At 47.4% G+C, this 23,681-nt stretch overlaps 1 long non-coding RNA gene across 3 annotated transcripts in view; it reads left to right on the top strand.

The window, feature by feature from the left end:
- LOC141083613 (uncharacterized) overlaps positions 1-23,681 on the top strand; it is a 194,235-nt gene that overhangs the window by 2,367 nt on the left and 168,187 nt on the right. For 2 of the 3 annotated variants that reach the window (XR_012230770.1, XR_012230771.1), the window contains exons 2-3: positions 853-1,100; positions 17,490-17,630. This is a non-coding gene — a long non-coding RNA (uncharacterized lncRNA). Of the gene's footprint in view, positions 1-852; positions 1,101-17,489; positions 17,631-20,178; positions 21,407-23,681 lie in introns of those variants that run through there. The other variant, XR_012230772.1, reaches the window with a different exon arrangement.

Raw genomic sequence — 23,681 nt, 5'->3', positions numbered from 1 at the left:
CCCTCAGACTATTACGTCCGCGCTCCCCTCAGACTATGGCGTCCTTGCCCCCCCCTCAGGCTACAGACTATGATGTCAATACTCCCCTCAGACTATGACGTCTGTGCTCCCCTCAGATTATGGCGTCCGTGCCCCCCTCAGACTACAGACTATGATGTCCGTGCTCCCCTCAGACTATGGCGCCCGTGCTCCCCTCAGACTGTGGCGTCCGTACTCCCCTCAGACTATGACGTCCATGCTCCCCTCATACTATGGCGTCCGTGCTCCCCTCAGACTATGGCGTCCGTGCTCCTCTCAGACTATGGCGTCCGTGCTCCCCTCAGACTGTGACCTCCGTGCTCCCCTCAGACTGTGACGTCCGTGTTCCCCTCAGACTGTGACGTCCGTGCTCCCCTCAGACTATGACGTCCGTGCCCCCCTCAGACTACCGACTATGGCGTCCGTGCTCCCCTCAGACTATGACATCCGTACTCCCCTCAGACTATGACATCCGTACTCCCGTCAGACTGTGGCGTCCGTGCTCCCCTCAGACTATGACATCCGTACTCCCCTCAGATTATGGCGTCCTTGCTCCCCTCAGTTCTCTCATGAAATATTAATCCATTTTTGTTACGTAAAAACGGAATTAAAGACCAAACTCTCTCACACTACTGTGGATTATTTCTGCAACAAATTTGCGGAAATCTCATACAAGTATATACACATCAAATTGTGCGGGTTTTGGGGCAGATTTGCCTTTTCGGCTTACTCTGTGGAAGCTTTAAAAAAAAATTTACAACATTAAGATTACATTATAAGCCAACATGATTGCAGATTATTTTGTTCCCCATTGATCTGTAACACTTTTTCTAGATCTTGACGTTGCGTCAGTACTGGACTCCGGGGAATGCAACATGGAGTCCTGATGGAGGTGGGCTGGATGGTATACAGGATGGCAAGGCTGGATGAAGAGGAAGAGGATGTTGCAGTGTAAAAGATGAAGTTCAGATGAGAGCGAAGTGCTGGGATGTGCTTGTGTTTGACACCCTGAGGGGGACTCTGGGATTATCATTAACTCAAGGCATTGTGATGGTTAACACCTGGGGAATTACACTTACAGGGTTAGTCCCATGTTCATAGATAGATATTAAAAACAAGCACTTCTACAATGTACTGCTTATTCAAATTTGCAGCTGTTCCAGAGATATTAACACTTTTGTTTACAGCTGGTTGCCTAGGAGACCGACCACTGCGCTGAAGCAGGTCAGGATTAGGAGGTAACAGAGTGCGTTAGCGATCTCGTTCAAAATAAAAACTTGCAATAGAAATAGCTTATATAAGCAATGCAAGCGTTTTGCTGTCCAGCAGGAGTGGTCAGTCTTTAAGGCAGCGAGCTGTAAACCAAAGAAGAAGTTGTTAATATCTGAACAGCTATAAATTGAAATTTGTAGGTATTTACAAGCATTATCTAATAATACCCATTTCCATTAAGGAAGGGAACCGTGGCTGTTGCCATACGGTGCACAGTTACCAGCACTTTTTTTTTTTGAACTGTGGCTAACAATTAGGGGGGCACTGTGGATGACAATTAGGGTGTGTGCACACGTTGCGGATTTGTGCTGCGGAATTTTCCTTGCGGATTTTGCAAAATCCGCAGGTCAAAAGACCTGCGGTTTATCTGTGGATTAGCCTACGGTTTTCCCCTGCGGTTTGACACCTCTACAATGGAGCAGGTGTGAAACCGCTGCAGATTCCGCACAAAGAAGTGACATGCTGCGGATTTGAAACTGCAGCATATGCACTGCGGTTTTTGTTTTCCATTGAAAAAAAAATGCTGCAGATCCGCAGGGCCAAATCCGCTGCGGATCCGCAGCAGAATCCTCAACGTGTGCACATACCCTTAGAGGAGGCACTGTGGATGACAACTGGAAGGGGCATTGTGGATGACAATTGGATGGGGCACTGTGGATGACAATTGGGTCACTGTGGATGACAATTAGATGGGGCACTGTGGATGACAATTAGATGGGGAACTGTGGATGACAATTAGATGGGGCACTGGATGACAATTAATTAGAGGGGGCACTGTGGATGACAATTAGGGGAGGCACTGTGGATGACAATTAGAGGGGGCACTGTGGATGACAATTAGATGGGGAACTGTGGATGACAATTAGATGGGGCACTGTGGATGACAATTAGATGGGGCACTGGATGACAATTAGAGGGAATACTGTGGATGACAATTAGAGGGGGCACTTTTGATAACAATTAGGGGAGGCACTGTGGATGACAATTAGAGTGGGCACTGTGGATGACAATTAGATGGGGCACTGTGGATGACAATTAGATGGGGCACTGTGGATGACAATTAGATGGGGTACTGTGGATGACAATTAGATGGGGCACTGTGGATGACAATTAGAGGGGATTGTTATGAGCTCATTTTCTGCTCCACCAGCTGGGAGTTCTCCTTCCGTTCTCCCTCTGGTGGTGACAGGAGGTAGTGAGGTTGGTTTAATTGGTAATGGTCTGCCACCTGACGAGGAGGATAATGATTGGATCTCTGGAGTATCAGACTGGATATAAGAAAGCCGACGCCCTATCCAGTTGCTGGTGATTCAGTCTGCTTCTCAGGTCTTGGACTTCAGCTCTGCTCCAGTCTTCTCAAGTTAAGTTTGTTTTTGATAATGTTGACACTTGCTCTTGTTGGTCAACTCAGTTTTTTTGTGGTCAGCCAGCCCGGCTGGGCTGTGCTGAACTTCCACTCTTATTTATCTGTATTTACCAATTTGCCTTTTTGTCCTTTATTAGATTGACCTCTTTTTTGCTCTGTCTCAGAATATTTCAGAGTGCTGATATAGTGGGAGAAGTCTAGTGACTACAGGGTTATTTTTGTTGGACATTATTTTGGGTAGGGTTTTTTGACAGATTGCAGACAGTATCTTTCCTTTCCTGTCCTTTCAAGTTAGTTTGGCCCCATCGTTTGCTCAGCCTATTTTTCTGCCTTTGTGTGTGTTTTTATCTTGCTTCACCGTCAATACATGTGGGGGGCTGTCTTTCCTTTGGGGTCTGCTCTGGGGGAGTTAGTTTTCCTCTTTTCTTACTTTAGGCTTATTTAGCTCTCCGTTTGTGACGAGGCGTCCAGGACCATCGTAGGCACGCTCCACGACTGCTGCTAGTTGTGTGTTAAGATCAGGGATCTGCAATCTGCATAGTTACCAATCTCTCTGGTTTTCGGAGACTTAGCGTGTGTTGCTTTTTTTTCTCCTCGGTGACCCATTCATAACAGAATCACCAGCCATACCGCAGATTCTAGGGTACTCAAGAGCAGGAAAAAATTGTTTAAAAAAAAAAAAAAAGTGTCAGAATTTTTTTTATATATACTTTTTCCTGTGGGGCCGTAGGAGGATTTTTTTTTTCCTAATGGAGATTAAGCAACTGTCTGGTCGTGTGGAGCAGCTTGCTGCTGAAGTACAGGGAATTTCTACCTACCTCATTCAGTGACATGTTGCTGAACCCAAGATCCCTACTCCTGATGTGTTTTCTGGGGATCGGTCTAAATTTCTGAATTTTAAGAATAATTGTAAATTATTTCTTGCCTTGAAGCCTAACTCATCGGGGAGCTCTGTGCAGCAGGTTAAAATTGTCATCTCCTTGCTGCGCGGTGATCCCCAGGATTGGGCTTTTTCTCTGACACCTGAAAATCCTATTCTGACTAATGTGGATGCATTTTTTCCTGCCTTGGGGTTGTTGTATGATGAACCTAATGCCGTTGATCAAGCTGAGAGAACCCTGTTGGCATTAAACCAGGGTCAGGATCCTGCAGAGATATACTGTCAAAGATTCCGAAAGTGGGCGGTCCTTACTACATGGAATGATAGTGCACTGGCAGCTCTCTTTCGGAAAGGTTTATCAAAGACTGTAAAAGATGTTATGGTGGGATTTCCTGTTCCCTCTGGTCTGGATGGCTCTATGTCATTAGCCATTCAAGTTGATCGGCGTTTACGTGAACGTAAAACTACACGGGAGGCACTGCCACCTTCTGAACAAATGTCTGAACCTATGCAATGTGATGGGGTATTGTCTAGGGCGCAACGTCGGGAGTTTAGGAGGTGTAATAAGCTGTGTTTTTTCTGTGGAGGCGCCTCTCATACTATTTCTGTCTGCCCTAAACGAGAGAAACATTTTGCACACACATTTGCTGTGGGCAGTGTACAACCTAAGTTCCTTTTGGCAATTACTTTGATCTGCTCCTTGTCCACATTTTCCACTAAGGCTTTTGTGGATTCAGGAGCAGCTCTGAATCTGATGGATTTGGACTTTGCCAAACGTTGTGGTTTTTCCAAGACGCCTCTGCAGACGCCTATTCCTTTGAGGGATATTGATGCCACTCCTTTGGCAGAGAATAAACCTCAGTTTTGGACCCAGGTGATAATGCGAGTTGCCCCAGACCACCAAGAAAATTGTAAATTTTTGGTGCTGCATAATTTGCATGATACTATTGTTCTGGGTTTCCCTTGGTTGCAAACTCATAACCCAGTTTTGGATTGAAAATCTGTGTCTGTGGTGAGTTGGGGTTGTCAGTGTCTTCTTAGGGACGCTCCTGTTTTCTCCACCTCTCCTCAGTCTCATGATATTCCTGATTATCTGGCTGATTTCTCTGATGTATTTAGTGAGAGTAAGTCTGCATCTTTGCCTCCTCATAGGAGTTATGACTGTGCAATTGAGTTGATGCCTGGGTGCAAATTTCCCAAGGGTTGGCTTTTCAACTTATCTGTACCCGAACATGATGCTATGCGATCCTATATTAAGGAGTTGTTGGAGAAGGGTCATATTAGACCATCCTCGTCACCTTTAGGCGCTGTTTTTTTTTTTGTGGCCAAGAAAGATGGTTCATTAAGACCGTGTATTGATTATCGTTCCCTTAACAAGATGACGGTTAAATATCAGTACCCGTTACCTCTGATGTCTGATTTATTCTCCAGAGTTAAGAGTGCCTGCTGGTTTACTAAGCTTGACCTCAGGGGGGCGTATAATCTTATTCGCATCAAGCACGGGGATGAATGGAAGACGGCGTTTAATACTCCGGAGGGACATTTTGAGTACCTGATGCCTTTTGGGCTCACTAATGCCCCTTCTGTCTTCCAGTCCTTTATGAATGATATTTTTCGAGACTTTGTAGATAAGTTTTTGATCATCTATCTGGATGATATTTTGATCTTTTCTAGTGATTGGGATTCCCATGTGGAACATGTCCGGACTGTGTTCCGGATTTTGAGGGAGAATTCCCTGTTTGTTAAGGGATCGAAATGCCTCTTTGGTGTACAGAGGATTTCATTTTTGGGATTTATCTTGTCTCCATCGACTATTGAAATGGACCCGGCCAAGGTACAGGCCATTTATGATTGGGTTCAGCCTACTTCTTTGAAGGCTCTCCAGAAGTTTTTGGGTTTTGCTAATTTCTATCGTAAATTTATAAGTAATTTTTCTGGTATTGTCAAACCACTGACTGATCTGACCAAGAAGGGAGCTCATGTGCTGAATTGGTTTCCTGAGGCTGTCTCATCATTTCAGGAGCTTAAGCAGAGATTTACTTCAGCTCCAGTTTTACGGCAACCTGATGTCTCACTTCCATTTCAAGTGGAGGTAGACGCTTCTGAGATTGGTGCAGGAGCTGTTTTGTCCCAAAAGACCCTGTGACTTCTAAGATGAATCCCTGTGCCTTCTTTTCTCGAAAGTTCTCCATATCTGAACACAACTATGACGTGGGGAATCGGGAATTGTTGGCCATGAAATGGGCATTTGAGGAGTGGAGACATTGGTTGGAGGGAGCTAGACATCAATTTGTGGTCCTCACCGATCACAAGAATCTGATTTATCTGGAGTCGGCTAAACGCTTGAATCCTAGACAGGCTAGATGGGCCTTGTTTTTCACGCGTTTTAATTTTGTGGTCTCTTTTCTTCCGGGCACTGAGAATCTTAAGGCAGATGCCCTTTCTAGGAGTTTCTTTGCTGATTCTCTTAATGTGACTGAGCCTACTACTATCCTAGGTGAGGGGGTAGTTCTTTCTGCCATTTCGCCCAATTTGAGACGCGCCCTGGAGGAATTTCAGGAGGATAAACCTGAGCGTTGCCCTATGGGAAGATTGTATGTTCCTGACCAGTGGAGAAAGAGAGTGATGTCTGAAGTCCATTGCTCCGCATTGGCTGGTCATCCAGGTATTTTTGGTACTAGGGATTTGGTGAGTCGGTCGTTTTGGTGGCCTGCCTTATCTCGTTGTTAGCGCCGCCACAACGGGTCCCGCTGTCCCTGCCGTCCCCATACTCACCGCCGCTGCTTCGGCCTCCGGTCCGGGTTCCTCCAGCATCTCGCTCCCTGCGCGCACCTCCAGTCGTCCTCCGTTCCGGCGGGCGGTCTCCCGGCGTGCTCCCCCTCTGCCCTCGGCTGCGCGCACTGTGCCTCTGCGCACGCGCCGGGGGGCCTGACCGCGCGTCCCTGCCGTATGGACGCCCGCTGCCTGACCTGATCCGGACCCTCCGCCTGGCCAATCGGGGGATACCATCAGGTATTTCAAGCTGCCCTCCCTTAGGGGAGGCGCCTGACTATCGAGTTCTCCTCGCTGCGCTCAGGCCCTGCTTGCCCTTGCTGGTCCCCAGCTCTCGCTCGCTCTCCCGGCTCCCGTAGCTGCTTCAGCCCATGTCTCCCTGCTAACTCTGTGTCTTCCTTTTACAGCTCCCTGTGCCCTGCTTCCGTCTGGTTCCCACTGCTTTCCTTCACCCTTCCGCAACAACCTCCATTCCCTGGACCCTGGTTACCCCGGATCTCTCATCCTCCTCTCTGCTGCTCATCCTCTTGAGCCGACCCCTGGCCCTGGCCGCCGTGACGTTTGAGCTTCCTGAGCCTGCTCCCAAACGGTCCCTGTATAGGGGTCGGTCCACCTGGTGCGCTCGCCCAGGGAGAGTTTGGCGTCACGGTCCAGTGGGTCCACTCTTGCCCTCGTATCCAGCCCCGTGACACTCGTGATGTCAGGAATTTTGTACAGTCCTGTGGGACTTGTTCTCGGTCTAAACCCTGTTCACGTTCTAGTGGGTTCTGATGCCCCAGCAACGCTTCCCAATTGGCCAGTCTCCAGCAGGAGCTGGGTCAACAGCGAGATACCCAGGCCCATATTCTGTCCTATTTTTCTTCGGTCGACGATCGGCTGCTCTCCCTTCAGTCTGCAGCCGCACGGGAGCCGTCTCGCAGCTCAGATCCTGTCCCGTCCCCTAGGCTTGGGAAACCGCCGCGGTATGGCGGCGACCCTAAGCTGTGCAGGGGTTTTTTGAATCAGTGCAGGTTGCATTTTGAACTCCTGCCTCAGCAGTATCCCACTGACCGGGCTAAGGTGGACTTCATTGTGTCCCATTTGGAGGGAGAGGCCCTCACATGGGTGAATCCCCTGTGGGAGCGGGACGACCCCATAGTCTCTAGTCTCCAGACCTTCACGGACACTTTTCGTAAAGTTTTTGATGAGCCCGGTCGGTTGGCTTCCGCTACAGAGTCCCTTTTCTGCCTCACTCAGGGTTCTCTTACGGTCGGACAATACGCCATCCGTTTCCGCACCTTGGCCTCTGAGTTGGGGTGGAATAATGAGGCTTTGGTCGGGGCCTTCTGGCGTGGTCTCGCGGGCAAGATTAAGGACGAACTGGCAGGACGAGATACCTCGGCTACCTTAGAGGATCTCATTTCCTTGGCTACACGGATTGATCTCCGGTTTCAGGAACGCGCCCGCGAGGCCGCTAGGGAGAGGAGACCGCTTAGACCTTCTGCTTCTCTCCACAGGCCATCCAGTCCACGTTCCCTTGGGTCGTCCTCCAGTCCGGCGCCAGAGCCGATGCAAGTAGATCGGGTCAAGTTAGCGGAACAGCGCCGGAGGGAGAGATTGACGGATGGCTTATGTTTGTATTGCGGCAGCGCGTCTCACTTCCTGCGTTCTTGTCCTGAGAGGCCAGGAAACTCCTCCACCTAGGCCAGGTAAGAGAGGCCGTCCTAGGTGTGTCTCACTCCTCTCATCCTCTTACTCTTTCTGTGCAGCTGGTTTTTGGTCGGAGACGTGGTTCGTAGGTGGCCTATGTGGACTCGGGTGCGGCGGGGAACTTCATCCAGTTGAAGGAGGTGAAGAAGTACCAGATTCCCGTTATTACTCTGAGGACTCCACGGGTTATCGCTTCGGTTGATGGGAGACCTTTACAAGTGTCGGTGTCTCTGGTTACTGAAGAGGTGCGTCTGCGCATCGGGGCATTGCACCAGGAGCTGATCTCGTTCTATGTCCTACCCAACCTGTCCCACGCTCTGCTACTTGGCCTCCCCTGGCTTAGGACACATGAACCCGTATTGGATTGGCGTTCCGGTGAAGTTCTCCACTGGGGGCACCCTTGCCAAGAGAGGTGCCTAGCTTCCGTTCTTCCTGTCACTCCTCATCCAGTTTTCTCAGGTCCTGCAGGCTTGCCTGCCGCATACTGGTCGTTTTCGGACGTCTTCGATAAGAAAGAGGCAGAGACACTGCCCCCGCATCGCCCGTATGATTGTCCTATTGATCTACGGCCCGGGACTACTCCGCCCAGGGGTCGAATTTATCCTCTCTCTCCAGCTGAGACTACTGCCATGTCCGAGTACATTCGTGATAACCTTGCCAGAGGGTTCATACGGAAGTCTTCTCCTGCCGGTGCCGGGTTCTTCTTTGTGAAAAAGAAGGACGGTTCACTCCGTCCGTGCATCGATTTCCGAGGATTAAACGATATCACGATAAAGAATAAATACCCCTTGCCTCTCATTCCGGAACTCTTTGACCGCTTACGTGGAGCCCCATCTTCTCGAAGTTGGATCTACGCGGAGCCTACAACCTCGTCCGCATCCGCTCCGGCGACGAATGGAAAACGGCCTTTAACACCCGGGACAGGCATTATGAATATCTTGTTATGCCCTTCGGTCTCTGCAATGCTCCCGCGGTGTTTCAGGAGTTCGTTAATGACATCTTCCGAGATCTGCTGTACTCCTGCGTGGTCGTGTACCTAGATGACATCCTTATTTTTTCCCCGGATCTGGCATCCCACAGGAGGAGTGTTCGTCTGGTACTGCAGCGCCTGCGGGAGAATCACCTCTACGCGAAGCTTGAGAAGTGCCTCTTTGAGCAGTCATCATTGCCCTTCTTAGGCTACATTGTTTCGGATTCTGGGCTGGAGATGGGTCCTGAGAAATTGTCGGCAATTCTTCAATGGCCTCGTCCGGTAGGGATCAAGGCGATTCAACGATTTCTCGGCTTCGCCAATTATTATCGTCAGTTTGTGCCACACTTTTCTTCTCTCATCAAACCCATTTCCAGTCTTACTCGCAAGGGCACCAACTCCTCGTCCTGGCCTTCCGAGGCTGAAGAGGCCTTTTCCAGGTTAAAACAAGCCTTCGCAACAGCCCCTTTGCTCCACCGACCCGAGGCCAACAAGCCATTCGTTTTGGAGGTCGATGCCTCATCCACAGGAGCGGGTGCAGTTCTCTCTCAGCGATCTTCCTCCGGACGACTGGTTTCCTGTGGGTTTTTCTCGAAGGCCTTCTCCCCTGCCGAGTGTAATTACTCCATCGGGGACCGCGAGTTGTTAGCCATAAAATTGGCCATGGAGGAGTGGCTCTATCTTCTTGAGGGAGCGGTCCACCCGTTTACCATCTTTACCGATCACAAGAATTTGGCATACCTCCAGTCAGCCCACAGACTGAATCCCCGACAAGCCCGATGGTCTCTCTTTTTTGGCCGGTTCGATTTTGAGCTGCGTTTTCATCCCGGACCTAAAAACGTCAAGGCTGATGCATTGTCCCGTTCTCTGCAGTCTCCTGATTGGGTAGAGGAACCGACTCACATCATCGATCCGGCCAAGATCATCACGGTGGCTCCTGTGAGTCTAATCACTCCTCCTCCAGGCAAGACCTACTTTTCTGAGGGGGACAGAAGAGAGGTGCTGCATTGGGGACATTCCTCTAAACTTTCCGGGCATGTCGGAGTCAAGAAGACACTGGACTTCATTGCTCGTTTTTATTGGTGGCCTTCACTTCGTCAGGATGTAATTGACTTCACGGCGTCTTGTTCCTCGTGTGCCAAGGTCAAAGTTCCTAGACGGCCACCCTCCGGTCTTCTGCTTCCTTTGCCGATCCCCTCGGTTCCGTGGCAACATATAGCATTGGATTTCGTCACCGATTTGCCTAACTCTTCCGGATGTAAGACTATCCTGGTGGCAGTCGATCGCTTCTCTAAGATGGCCCATTTTGTCCCTCTTCCAGCGCTGCCCTCTGCTCCAGAGTTGGCGAAGATTTTTATCCAGCATATCTTCCGCCTTCACGGCTTCCCGCAGCATATTGTCTCGGATCGTGGTGTACAATTCACTTCTCGATTTTGGAGAGCCTTATGCAAGCTTCTGGAGGTCAGATTGGACTTTTCTTCCGCCTACCACCCTCAGTCCAACGGGCAAGTGGAATGTGTCAGTCAGGTGCTAGCCTCATATTTACGCCTGTTCTCGAATGCGCACCAGGATAACTGGGTCCATCTCCTCCCCTGGGCAGAATTTTCCTACAATAATCATTCCAGCGAGTCCTCAGCTAAGTCTCCATTTTTTGTAGTGTTTGGGATGCATCCCGGTATTCCACTGCCGATATCCACTGCTTCCGGTGTGCCTGCAGCGGATTCCCTGGCCATTGAATTCTCCAAGGTCTGGTCCGAGACTAAAGAAGCTCTCAAGAAGTCCAGGGAGCGCATGAAGAGACATGCTGACAAGAGGCGCTTGGACTCCCCGACTTACCTCCCGGGACAACAAGCTTGGCTGTCGGCCAAGTATATTAGGCTAAAGCTCCCGTCTTACAAGCTTGGACCCCGCTACATTGGGCCTTTCAAGATTCTCAGACGCATCAACAATGTGTCCTACCGGCTGGAGTTGCCCGCCTCGCTCCGAGTTCCCAACACCTTCCACGTCTCTCTCCTTAAGCCAGTTGTCCTGAATCGTTTCCACCCAGCTCCAAACTCTTCTCCTCCACCAGTCAACTCTGATGATGTTTATGAGGTGAGAGATATTTTGGCCTCGAGAAGGGTAAGAGGTAAAACATTTTTTCTCATCGACTGGGAGGGTTTCGGTCCCGAGGAGGTGTCTTGGGAACCATCCGAGAACATCAATGCTCCACGTATTGTTAAGAGGCTCCTTTCCAGACACAGTAGAGGGGGGTGTAAGGGAGGAGGTACTGTTAGCGCTGCCACAACGGGTCCCGCTGTCCCTGCCGTCCCCATACTCACCGCCGCTGCTTCGGCCTCCGGTCCGGGTTCCTCCTGCATCTCGCTCCCTGCGCGCACCTCCAGTCGTCCTCCGTTCCGGCGGGCGGTCTCCCTCTTGAGCCGACCCCTGGTCCTGGCCGCCGTGACGTTTGAGCTTCCTGAGCCTGCTCCCAAACGGTCCCTGTATAGGGGTCGGTCCACCTGGTGCGCTCGCCCAGGGAGAGTTCGGCGTCACGGTCCAGTGGGTCCACTCTTGCCCTCGTATCCAGCCCCGTGACACTCGTGATGTCAGGAATTTTGTACAGTCCTGTGGGACTTGTTCTCGGTCTAAACCCTGTTCTCGTTCTAGTAGGTTCTGATGCCCCTCCCGGTGCCCAAGAGGCCATGGACCCATATCTCAATGGATTTTATTTCTGATCTTCCTGTCTCTCAGAGAATGACTGTTATCTGGGTGGTTTGTGATAAATTTTCGAAGATGGTCCTTCTTGTACCACTCCCAAAGTTGCCATCTTCCGCTGAGTTGGTACCCTTGTTTTTACAACAGGTGGTTCGGTTACACGGGATTCCTGAGAACATTGTGTCCGATAGAGGGGTCCAGTTTCCAGATTTTGGAAAGCCTTTTGTTCCAATCTGGGAATTCAGTTATTCTTCTCCTCCGCGTTTCATCCCCAGACCAATGGGCAGACTGAGAGAACAAACCAGACCCTGGAGTCTTATTTAAGATGTTTTATATCTGCTGATCAAGATGATTGGGTCTCATTTTTGCCCTTGGCCGAATTTGCGCTGAACAATAGAGCTAGTTCTGCCACTTTGATGTCACCCTTTTTCTGTAATTTTGGGTTTCATCCTTGATTTTCTTCAGGACAAGTGGAATCTTTGTCCTGCCCAGGTGTGGACACTGTGGTTGTGAGAATGCAGCAGATATGGGCCCAAGTGGTGGATAAGTTGTCACTCTCTCAGGAAAAGGCCCAGCGTTTTTCCAACCGGCATAGGACCATTGGTCCCCGGTTTAAAGTGGGTGATATGGTTTGGTTGTCGTCTAAGAATATTCCTATGAAAATCGCATCTCCAAAATGTAAGCCAAGATTTATTGGACCTTATAAGATTTTGGAGATTCTTAATCCTGTTTCTTTTCGATTGGCTCTTCCAGTTACGTTCAAAATCCATAACGTATTTCACAAATCACTGTTGAAGAGGTTTGTTGAGACAGTAGTTCCTGTGGCGGCACCTCCTGACCCTGTTTTGGTTAAAGGCAATGTGGAATATGAGGTAGAGAAAATATTGGATTCTCGTTTGGTCAGACGGAGACTCCAGTATTTGGTTAAATGGAAGGGTTATGGCCAGGAGGATAATTCTTGGGTCTCTGCCTCGGATATTAATGCCAATAAATTGGTTCGTGCTTTTCACCGGGCCCATCCTGATCGGCCTGGTGGCGTGGATGAGGGTTCGGTGACCCCTCCTCAAGGCGGGGGTACTGTTATGAGCTCATTTTCTGCTCCACCAGCTGGGAGTTCTCCTTCCGTTCTCCCTCTGGTGGTGACAGGAGGTAGTGAGGTTGGTTTAATTGGTAATGGTCTGCCACCTGACAAGGAGGATAATGATTGGATCTCTGGAGTATCAGACTGGATATAAGACAGCCGACGCCCTATCCAGTTGCTGGTGATTCAGTCTGCTTCTCAGGTCCTGGACTTCAGCTCTGCTCCAGTCTTCTCAAGTTAAGTTTGTTTTTGATAATGTTCACACTTGCTCTTGTTGGTCAACTCAGTTTTTTTGTGGTCAGCCAGCCCGGCTGGGCTGTGCTGAACTTCCACTCTTATTTATCTGTATTTGCCTTTTTGTCCTTTATTAGATTGACCTCTTTTTTGCTCTGTCTCAGAATATTTCAGAGTGCTGATATAGTGGGAGAAGTCTAGTGACTTCAGGGTTATTTTTGTTATCAGAAGTGTTGGACATTATTTTGGGTAGGGTTTTTTGGCAGATTGCAGACAGTATCTTTCCTTTCCTGTTATGAATGAGTCACCGTAGGAGGCAAAAACAGAAATACTAACTAAGTCCAGAAAACCAGAGAAGTTGGCAGCTATCGGATTGCAGACCCCTGAACCTAACAACAACAACTAGCAGTAGCCGTGGGGGGTTCCTACGGCGCCCTAGACCCCTCGATCACAGCCGGAGAACTACATAGCCTAAAGACAGAAAGGGAAATCTAAACTGCCCCAGAGCAGACCCCAAAGCAATAGGCAGCCTCCAACATATAATGACGGTGAAGCAAGATGAAAAAACACTCACACAGATAGAAAGATGGGCTGAGCAAATGATGGGGCCCAAGCTAACTAAATAGGACAGAATAGAAAAGCTGCTGTCTGCAATCCGCCAAAACCCTCTCAAAAACAAGAGCCAGCAGACTAATAGGGAAAAAAGCCCTGAAGAGGCTAGGCTTCAAAAAGACTATATCAGTACTCAGGTATTTTCTGAAGACAGAGCAAAAAGGAATTCAGCTCACCCAGCAGGGAAAGGCAGAAATCCAGAAAAACAAGGCAAAACAAAACCAAAACACAAATGCAAAAAGTAGAGCAGAAAACTTAGCTTTTGAGGAGCAGGAATCAGACTGGTCTCCAAGAATCCCTCAGAGTAATCACCCGCAAGGCAGAAGGGCGTCGGCTGCCTTATATCCAGTCAGCAATTCCAGTCACCCAGTCATCATCATTCTGCTCAGGTGCTTTGTAATCAGCCTCACTACCTTCCTTCACCAGAAGAGGGAGTTCATCAGACCTCAATGATGAAGGGGAAAATGAACTCACAACACTTTCCTGTCCTTTCAAGTTAGTTTGGCCCCATTTTTTGCTCAGCCTATTTTTCTGCCTTTGTTTGTGTTTTCATCTTGCTTCACCGTCAATACATGTGGGGGGCTGTCTTTCCTTTGGGGTCTACTCTGGGGGAGTTAGTTTTCCTCTTTTCTTACTTTAGGCTTATTTAGCTCTCCGGTTGTGACGAGGCGTCCAGGACCATCGTAGGCATGCTCCACGACTGCTGCTAGTTGTGTGTTAAGATCAGGGATCTGCAATCTGCATAGTTACCAACTTCTCTGGTTTTCTGAGACTTAGCGTGTGTTGCTTTTTTTTCTCCTCGGTGACCCATTCATAACAGGGGATACTGTGGATGACAATTAGATGGGGCACTGTGGATGACAATTAGATGGGGCACTGTGGATGACAATTAGATGGGGCACTGTGGATGACAATTAGATGGGGCACTGTGGATGACAATTAGAGGGGATACTGTGGATGACAATTAGATGGGGCACTGTGGATGACAATTAGATGGGGCACTGTGGATGACAATTAGAGGGGATACCGTGGATGACAATTAGAGGGGGCACTGTGAATGACAATTAGAGGGGGCACTGTGGATGACAATTAGAGGGGATACTGTGGATGACAATTAGAGGTGGCACTGTGGATGACAATTAGAGCGGGCACTGTGGATGACAATTAGGGGAGGCACTGTGGATGACAATTAGAGGGGATACTGTGGATGACAATTAGAGGGGGCACTGTGGATGAAAATTAGAGGGGGCACTATGGATGACAATTATGGGAGAAACACTGAATATGAAAACTGGAGGGGGCACTGTGGGAGACAATTAGAGGAGGCACAATGAATGAAAATTGGAGGGGGCACTGTAAATGACAATTAGAAGGGGGCACTATGGATGACAATTAGAGGTGGCACTGTGGATGACAATTAGAGGGGGCACTGTGGATGACAATTATGGGAGACACTGAGAATGACAACTGGATGGGGCACTGTGGATGACAATTAGAGGGGGCACTGTGGATGACAATTAGAGGGGGCACTGTGGATGACAATTAGAGGGGGCACTGCGGATGACAATTAGAGGTGGCACTGTGGATGACAATTAGAGGGGGCACTGTGGATGACAATTATGGGAGACACTGAGAATGACAACTGGAGGGGGCATTGTGAATGACAATTAGGGGAGGCACTGTGGCTGACAATTAGAGGGAGCACTGTGGATGACAATTAGAGGGGATACTGTGGGTGACAATTAGGGGAGGCACCATGGATGAAAATTGGAGGGGGCACTGTGAATGACAATTAGGGGAGGCACTGTGGCTGACAATTAGATTGGGCATTGTGGATAACAGTTAGAGGGGGTACTGTGGCTGACAATTTGAGGGGGCATTGTGAATGAAAATTAGGAGGGCATTGTGAATGAAAATTAGGGGGGATATTGAAAGACAATTAGGGGGAACACTGAAAGACAATTGGGGGTACTGTGGATGACAATTAGTGGAGGCACTGTGGATGACAATTAGGGGGACACTGTGGCTAACAACTAGGGGAGGCACTGTAGGTGACAATTAGAGGTAGATGAAAATTAGAGGGTATTGTGGATGACAGTTATGGGGGCACTGTGGATGACAATGAGGGATACTGTGGATGACTATTAGAGAGGCATTGGTGAGCAGGGGATACTATAGTTGACACTTAGGGGATGCTCAGGATGACCTTTGAGGGGGTGTTGAGAATGTGACATTTGCAAGGGGTGCTGAGGATGACCCTACGGCCGGGGTCACACTTGCGAGAAACTCACACGAGTCTCGCGTCTCATTATCCGGTACTGCCGCCGGCACTTGGACTGGTGCGCTCAGCTGCATAGAGATACATGCAGCCGCTCATTCCGGTCCCGAGTGCCTGCGACAGTGCCGGGTACTGAGACATCAAACTCATGCGAGTTTCTCCCAAGTGTGACCCCGGCCTTAATGTAAACATTGCTCTGGGCAGGAGCATGTAAAAACTTGGATCCTAACCCCGGAGTATAATCCCACTGCTTGGAATGAGACCAGTAGTAGTGTCCGCACCATAGGATGATAGGGTCACATAATGGCCACACTTTGGTGCCACTTTGTACAGTAATTTCAGAATCTTTGATTCTTTTACAGGAATTCACCAAATAATGATTTGAAATTAATACGGCCACAATATCCCCATTTCCAGCCACAGTACACTGCTGCCGGTTTAGACCACTCAAATTCCAAATTTACACAATAGGTGTGGCTGTTCTTAGATGATTGCGGGAGTAGTCAGTGTAATAAATGTCAGCTGTCACGTGAAAGCAAATAGATAAAAACATATTACCTGCGTGACTCACAGAGCATTGTAACAGTATGCAATAGAAAACTGTCTGCAACCAATGAGACTACGAGCCTGGATCCCTTCATCTGTTACTGGAAAGAACAGTCCCTGAACGAATAGGAGCAGTCTCGTTATAACACTCACCGCCCCTTATCACTACATAGTATGATGAACTCCAAGATACTATTTTAAAAAATTTAAATTAGCACCTGCATAAAAATTCAGTCAATCAATGTGCAGCTCTTAGTCATGTAACCATCCACCAAAGAAAGAATAAACCTAGTGATGAATGCAAAATTATATCTGCGAAGTAAGAAATTTTACCCATACATGCAGAAGAGTAAGCAAATCTCCTGATTTCTTCCACAGTCTCTAGAAACCAGTGATTCCCAAATTTTTCTTGTGTTCCTGGCACATTCAGAAAAGAGAAGAATGGGTCATGGAAGGAGGGTAATAGGCTTCTCATCTGACCTCTTACAGAGAATCTGTCACCCTATTTTTTGCCTGTCAGCTGCGGCCACCGCCATAAGGGGCTTATCTACAGCATTCTGTAATGCTGTAGATAAGCCCCCGATGTAACCTGAAAGAGAAGAAAAAGGAGTTAGATTATACTCACCCAGGGGCATTCCGGGTCCGGAGGGAGTCGCGGTCCGGTCCGACGCCTCCCATCTGCAGTGATAACGTCCTCTTCATTCCTGCCCATCGCGGCTCCGGCGCAGGCGCACTGCTCTGCCCTGTTGAGGGCAGAGCAGAGTACTGCAGTGCGCAGTCACTGGACCTCTTCCGGCACCTGTATTCTTACACTGTGCGTGACACATTTGTTGCTGGTCTTCCTCTTCGCCTTGTTCCTTCTATTCTTCTGACCATGATGTCCTTCTCCAGTGATTTCTCTCTTCATAGGCAAGTCGTAGCTTGATGATATTCACTTCGAGTAACATGTCTGGCTTGATTTGCACCAAAATTGATTAATTTATTCTTCTTGCTATCCATGGTATTGATAACATCTTTCTCTGACACCACATTTCGAAGGTGTTGATTCTTCTGTCTTGTTTCTTTATCGCCCAGGTTTCACATCTGCATGATATCACAGAAAAGACCAAACTATTTTTGAGCATTGAAATGTTTCGTGATTTGAAGACTTCATTGTTGCCCATAGCTATTCTCCTATTGACTTCCTGTGTCGTCGCTGAGTGATCATCGATCCGAGTAAGTTGGTCCTTTACAACTTCCAGTTCGTGGCCGTCCGTGTCATATGTGTCCCGGTCGTACCTGCAGTAGCCAATATATATTTGTGTTGAGTATCAGTCCCATGTTCGACTCTCTGTAATACATCCTTCATTCCATCTACACTTGTTGTTATCAACGTTCTATCGTCTGTGTACTTAAGATTGTTGATAATTTGTCCAGAAATTTTGAATCCATCATCTTTTTCGGCAAGTCCAGCCTTCCTGAAAATAACTAACTGGGTGTAGATATGGGAAAAAAATTTCCAAGTGACACTAACATGACGCAAATCTGAAAAAATTGGCAAACATGAACTTACTCCATCAATTCGTAGAGTGGTTGGACCTCAACATATAATATCATATTCTGTGGATATGTAAGTGGCTTTGGTTATGGCGTCCCTTTATTTGGAGAGTAGTGAAAAGTGACACTGCAGGTAATATCAGTGAACTTGTGATAAAATCGCAGCAAGAAGAGCTATATACCGTACCATGCATATGTAGCAAACTTTCTTAAATACATGTATTTTGGCTGTAAATTGGGGTTGCGTGTAGCAGAGACCATCAGATTGACGGCATTCTATAATGTTAGACATTGCCAGATAACAGTGCAGTAATCTGCTGGCGCTGGACTTAGCCCGGACCAACCAGTCTTACAAGACATGACAAGGTGCTACCATGTGTGCAAAGAGCAAAACAAAGACTGACATTTGGGCTTTTCCCTGAAACTACTTTCACCCTTAAAGTATGTCAATAAATTTCTGTGATTCTGAAGTTATACACTTTCTAGAGCTGAATTCCTCATGACCGGCATATACACATGCAAGCATGTGTTCTAAATGGGGAGAGGGGACCAAGTCGTTGGTAGACAAACTGGCAGCTGCTTATCTACCTTGAGAACACAGGATTGGACGTGTTGAAATTTAACATGCCCCATCCTTTTTTTTCCTCTCTGATTTCTGCAGAATGAACATCAGTGAACATCTAGTACAGATTTGATGGTCGGCCAGTCACAATGAAATAGGAGCGTTCAGTCGCCGTTAGTCTAAAGTCAATGGCCTGGTTTGGCCTGAATCCCGAATTTTAGTGGATCCATGGAAATATAGCTCAAACGAAATGTAAAACTGGCCTTAGGGAGCATAGGGTGTGTTAAAACATTATTTTTTGGTGGGAGGGGATGAGGGCATTGGGAAAAAAAACAGCAATTTTATGGTGTTGACCTTGGGGTTTTTTTTTTCACCATATTAATTTTTTTAACTTTTTATTACAGTTTTTGGTAGGTAGATGAACATAAAAAAAAACAGGCAAAATTTCTATTTTTAAACGTTTGCCATCGGGTTAACTAAAGTGACATTTCTACAGCCGAGGTCTTTATAAATCTGATGATACCCATTATGTGCTTTTTTTATATTATTTAACACTTTTGCATAATAAAGCAACTAGTTATTGGAAGACTTTATGGTAGTTATGCACACAAGCCTCATAGAAAATTGTGTTGTGATCTGTTCTCCAGAAGGCTGAGTAATTCCCCAAGATATAGGATTTAAAGGGGTTTTCCGTGAACTCGTTATTGATGATCTATTCTTGGCTATATAAATGACAATGAATATTTCCAACTGCAAAAAATGGAAGGTGAAGCCCACCTGAAAACAAAGCTAAAGCTAGTTTCACATTTGCATCTTTGTGCGCAGCGCATCGTGCGCAAGTAGAAACGCATGCCAAAACGCATGCAAACGCAGCATTTTTTATACGCATCAGCGTACGCATGACGACAAAAAGACGCAGCGTTTGCTTGCGTTTTGGCATGCGTTTGCGTTTTTTATGCGCATGCGTTCTCTAGGTGTCACATTTCACAGGAGGAAAATCCTTGAAACTGACTCCACCAATGGGACACTAGTGGGCATGTGTCAAGGGAATTCTTTATATAGACCCTGTTACAGCTGAATTCTTCAGATTTTGCTGCTGTTTCCTGTGTCACCATGGATCTGCGTTGGGAGTTTTCGCTCCAACTTGGATGTGGACATCGCGCTGTCTCAGGCTTTTGCATTTGCTTGCCAGCAAGAAAGGCTGAGAGAGAGACAGCGAATGCGGCAGCGGCGGAGTTTTTGACTACATCCAATTATTGAAGTCCGGGAGAGCAGTGGAGCGTACCACACTCTCTACAGCGAGCTCCAGACAAACCCTGCGAAATTTATTGACTATACCCGGATGTCCCAGGAAAGCTTCATGGATTTGCTTGGTCGTGTTCAAGGAGCCATCCGGAGACAGGACACACAGCTCCGTCGTGCGATTCCTCTTGAGGAACTGCTCCTGGTCACATTACTGTATGTAATATTTAAAAACCAATGCCTGCATAATTGTTTTTGTTCTGCCATGTACTAATCCAAAGCCTGCAGAATTATTGTTCTGCCATGTAGTAAACAAAAGCCTGCAGAATTATTGTTATGCCATGTACTAATAAATTTTCATTTCAGTGTTTTGGAAAACCCTAGACATAAATATTATTTTTTTTTTCTTCCTCTGTTTTGCAGATTCCTGGCTACTGGAGAGACCCTATCATTACTCCACTTCCAATACCAGCTTGGAATCTCCACCTTGTCGGGAATAGTTGCGGACACCTGCCGGGCTTTGTGGGAAGTTCTCTGTCCAGAATTTATGCAAATGAAGTAGAATGTCCAGCTCAACAGCGTAGTGAAAAGCAAAGTCAGATCTTGGTATAAAGGTGCTGTGTTTTTCAATGTCGGTCATCATGATTAAGGGAGCTTGGTCTCCAGAAACGCATCGATCTGACTACTTTTAACCTGTCATGCTGATGTTTTATCCTCTCTCTGGAATGTGTCCGTTGTGAATAAAACTTTGCTTTTCACTACGCTGTTAAGCTGGACATTCTACTTCATTTGGATTCCTCAAACCCTGACACAGTGGGTCCGTGCTCCAGGCACTAACAAGATGCAGAAGCGGTGAGCTGGAAAATCTTTCCCCAGAATTTATGCCCCTGTCCACCGCGTGGATGGAAATCGCTGAACAATTCTTGACAGTCTGCAATTTCCACAACTGTTTGGGAGCAGTTGATGGGAAACACATCAGGATAACCAGACCCACAAGAAGTGGATAGGAGTACTATAACTATAAAAAGTACTTTTCTACAGTACTCATGGCCAGTGCGGATGCAGACTGTCTTTGTTGCGGTGGACATTGGTGCATTTGGCCGTGGCAATGACTCCCAGGTTTTTAAAAACTCGGACATGGGCCATAGGTTCTATGACAACCATTTTAATTTCCCCCTGCCACGGCCTCTTCCCCACACCGAAGGTCCGCCACTGCCATTTGTAATGGTTGGGGATTAGACCTTTCAAATGTGCCAAAACCTGGACCACACAAGAAAAATATTCAGTTACAGACTCACAAGGGCATGAAGAACTGTAGAGTGTGCCTTTGGGATTCTTGTGTCCAGATGGCGCATTCTCGGCACAGCCGTTAATCTTAAACTGGAAACTGGATGAGATGGTGAAAGAGTGTGGTTCTTCACAATTTTGTTATGGCTAAAGACCGCCCTAACTTTGAACTAGATGAACCAGCTGCCAACCCATTGCCTGATTTCACTCAGCACCCTCTCAGGTCATCAGTTGAAGTTGGCCAAATGAGGGACCAATTTGCCGCCTACTTTATCTCTGATGTAGGATGTGTGGCATGTCAAGCTGAAATGGTGTAAAATTGTTTTCTTGTGTGTATGTTAATAAACCTGTTTTGATACCTGTACCGAGTGCACTCTGTCTTTATACGCTCCAATACAATAATCACCAGCCCAGGTGTCCAGTGAATTCAGGATGCTGTTTTTTATGCATCCTGACTTTACTAGGAATCCTGACCAGGTGAGTATAGATGTAAAAGTTGTATGACCTTCATCATCTCTCCTGTTGTGAGTTCATTTTCCCCTTCACTTCTGAGGCCCGAGGAACTCCCTCTTCTGGTGAAGAAAGGTAGTGAGCCTGATTGTCAAACACCTGGGGCTGATGATGATGACTGGCTGAGTGGAGTTAATGACTGGATATAAGGCTGCCGACGCCCTTCTGGCCTGCGGGTGATTTCTCTGTGGACTTCTAGGAAACCAGTCTGATTCCTGCTCATCTAAAGCTAAGATTTCTGCTTTGCCTTTTGCATTAGTGTTTTGTTTTCCTTGCTTTTCTGGATTCTGCCATTCCCTGCTGGGGTGAGCTGAATCTCCTTTTGCCTGTTGCTCTGTCTTCAGAATATTCCTGAGTACTGACATAGCTTTTTTGAAGCCTAGCGTCTTCAGGGCCTTTTTTACTGTCAGTTTGTTGGCTCTTATTTTCATAGGGTTTTTCACGGATTGCAGACAGCAGCCTTCCTGTCCTTTCCTATCTAAGCTAGCGTGGGCCCCATCTTTGCTCAGTCTATCTTTCTGTCTGTGTTTTGTTCTTTCTTCTTGCTTCACCGTCATTATATGTGGGGGGCTGCCTTTTGCGTTGGGGTCTGCTCTGGGGCAGTTTAGATTTCCCTTTCTGTCTTTAGGCTATGTAGTCCTCCGGCTGTGATCGAGGGGCCTAGGGCATCGTAGGAACCTCCCACGGCTACTGCTAGTTGTGTTGATAGGTTCAGGGGTCTGCAATCCGATAGCTGCCAACTTCTCTGGTTTTCTGGACTTAGCTAGCATTTCTATTTTTGCCTCCTACGGTGACTCATTCATAACAGAATCTCCCGCCATACCGCAGATTCTAGGGTACTCAATAGCAGGAAAGAATTGTATATAAAAAAAAAAAAGTGTGTATATTTTTTCCTCTATATCTCTGAAGCCGTAGGGGGAATTTTTTTTTCTCTCAATGGAGATAAAGCAATTGTCTGATTGTGTGGAGCAGCTCGCTGCGGAAGTGCGGGGAATTTCCGCCTACCTTGCTCATTCACATGCTGCTGAACCAAAGATTCCTACACCTGATGTATTTTTTGGGGATCGGTCTAAATTTTTGAATTTCAAAAATAATTGTAAATTATTTTTTGCCTTGAAGCCTAACTCGTCAGGGAGCTCCGCGCAGCAGGTTAAAATTGTCATCTCTTTGCTGCGTGGCGATCCCCAGGATTGGGCGTTTTCTTTGAAACCAGATGATCCTATTCTGACTAATGTGAACGCATTTTTTCAGGCCTTGGAGTTGTTGTATGATGAACCTAATGCCATTGATCAGGCTGAAAAGACCCTACTGGCATTGAACCAGGGTCGTGATTCTGCAGAATTGTACTGTCAAAAATTCCGAAAGTGGGCAGTACTTACTACCTGGAATGATAATGCCTTGGCTGCTCTCTTTCGGAAGGGGTTGTCAGAAGCCATAAAAGATACTATGGTGGGATTTCCTGTTCCCTCTGGTCTTGACGATTCTATGTCTTTAGCCATTCAGGTTGATCGGCGTTTACGCGAACGCAGAGCTGCACGAGAGGTGTTGCCACCTGTTGAACAGATGTCTGAACCTATGCAATGTGATAGAGTTTTTTCCAGAGACCAGCGTCAGGAGTTCAGAAGGCGTAATAAGTTGTGTTTTTTCTGTGGAGATGCCTCGCATATTATTTCTGTCTGTCCTAAACGCGAGAAACGCTTTGCACACACGTTTTCTGTTGGTGGTGTTCAACCTAAGTTTCTTCTGGCTATTACTCTGATCTGCTCCCTGTCCACATTTTCCGCCAAGGCTTTTGTGGATTCGGGAGCAGCTCTAAACCTAATGGACTTGGATTTTGCTAAACGTTGTGGATTTCCGATGACACCTCTGCAGACGCCTATCCCTTTGAGAGGGATTGATGCTACTCCTTTGGCTAAAAATAAACCTCAGTTTTGGACCCAGGTGGTAATGCGGGTCGCCCCAGACCATCAAGAAAATTGCAGGTTTTTGGTGTTACATAATCTGCATGATACTATTGTTCTGGGTTTTCCCTGGTTACAAATTCATAATCCAGTTTTGGATTGGAAATCTGTGTCTGTGGTGAGTTGGGGTTGTCGGTGTGCCTTTAGTGAGGCTCCAGTGTTTTCCAC

Source organism: Dendrobates tinctorius, unplaced genomic scaffold (assembly GCF_039654945.1).
Source record: "Dendrobates tinctorius isolate UK_male_01 unplaced genomic scaffold, ASM3965494v1 ptg000020l, whole genome shotgun sequence".
NCBI classification, from domain to species: domain Eukaryota; kingdom Metazoa; phylum Chordata; class Amphibia; order Anura; family Dendrobatidae; genus Dendrobates; species Dendrobates tinctorius.
Note: the sequence above shows the minus strand (reverse complement) of the source record. Positions and strands in the feature narration are given on the sequence as shown.